Below are 1,648 nucleotides of genomic sequence, written 5' to 3'. Positions count from 1 at the left end.
TTTTCTGAGCAGGAAAAAAAAAACTTTCACAGCTGCATGTTGTTCTCTGAAATCGACCATCACAAAAGACGAGGTTCGAGTGAAACAGCTTCTACAAAACAAAATTCTCTGTGACCACAGAGAACCTTCCCAGGCGACACCACTGGGTGCACTACCTCAGAGCAAGTTGCCTGATGCTCACTTAATGGGAGGGGCTGGGGGGCAGGATGCTGTTCTCCAGCACCACTGATTCTTCATTCTTCTTTATGCAGTGTTCAACTTTCACATGCGTAGCAGGCGATTGAAAATACCATGTCTCGAGTCAGGCGCACCTTAGTTCTCAAAGCAACACCCTCGTTCTCAATACTCAATGTTCAGTTATGCTTACTTTTGTCCATAGGGCAGAGTTGCCTAGTGCTGTCTGGCCCAGCGCAGTCTCTGTGGAGCTCGGCGTCCTGCAATGGCTGTCTCAGCTTTTCGTTTTGTCTATTCTTTCACCTACTGCTGGACACTCGGGTTGTTTCCATCTTTTTGCTATTATGAATAGTGTTGCCATGAGCATCTTGTACATATGTCTTTTCATGTCACACTTTTAGCTACCTACGACATATACCTAGGATTCCAATTTCCAGGTCATCTGGAGGCTCTGTTTTTATGTTTTTGAGGAACCGTTCTTAAAATGTTGTGGGACAGCATCTGACCTTCTCTGACGTCACAAGGGGGGCGAGAACCAAACTCAGCACCAGTCCAAGGCCCTTTCCGATGAGGCAGGGGTTAAACATACCTCTGTCCTCCAATTCTGATACCAACCGTCCGTCCCAAGACCCTCTCTGGATCTCTGCTGGGTTTGATAACCTGTGACAAACGTACTGGCCATATTCAGGATCGTGGGATTTATTAGGGAAGTTAACTGACCTATAACTATAGATCAGAAATGCTCAAGATACAGTTCCCTGGAGAGGACAGTGTCTCCGCCCAGCCATGTCCTTGGCCTCTGCCCTGCTCGGGCAATGTTTCACAGTGCTCTTGTTTTTTTGTGGCGTTTAGCTCTGCTAGTGAGTGCCCAAAGACACTCCATTTTGCAGGGAAGCGTTTGCCAGGAGGTGCTCGGCCCCAGTCCTGTGAGTCAGAAAACCTGGCTCCCCAATGAACTGCCTGGACCTCAGCTTCGGGCTCCTGGGCTGGGAAACCCACCACATGGTGTCATGCTCTTAGATTTGCTCTGCTTCTCCCATGTCCCACCTCTCCCTCTGCTGCATCTGGGAGGTTTGGCCCAGCTCAGAGTTTTCCCTCCTGGCTCTTCTTTGTTGATGGTAGTGAGATCCCTCCCTCCGCTTCTCAGATAGTTTGTTTTAAACACTCGAGGATGGCAAACCGGACCCATCTCCAGGTTGGAGTCCCATGCACTCTATTTGCACGTTTCCACTCCAAAGGGGCCACTTCATTTCCATTACTAGCCAGTTATCCAGTTCCCTTGGTGGGCCACAAACACCTCATACTTGCATAGCCCCACACAAGCTAAAAGACTCATATCAAGTAGTCCACAGCACCACAGGCTCACCAAACTGTTTGCCACAATGGTTGTGCCATTTTATTGTCCTCCTGGCAGCAGATAAGGATTCCAATCTCCCCACATTCTCCCCAATCCTTCCTCCCTCCCTCCCTCCCT

The sequence above is a fragment of the Echinops telfairi genome, unplaced genomic scaffold, assembly GCF_000313985.2.
Source record: "Echinops telfairi isolate 266 unplaced genomic scaffold, ASM31398v2 ScPeMD7_5;HRSCAF=22, whole genome shotgun sequence".
NCBI classification, from domain to species: domain Eukaryota; kingdom Metazoa; phylum Chordata; class Mammalia; order Afrosoricida; family Tenrecidae; genus Echinops; species Echinops telfairi.
Note: the sequence above shows the minus strand (reverse complement) of the source record.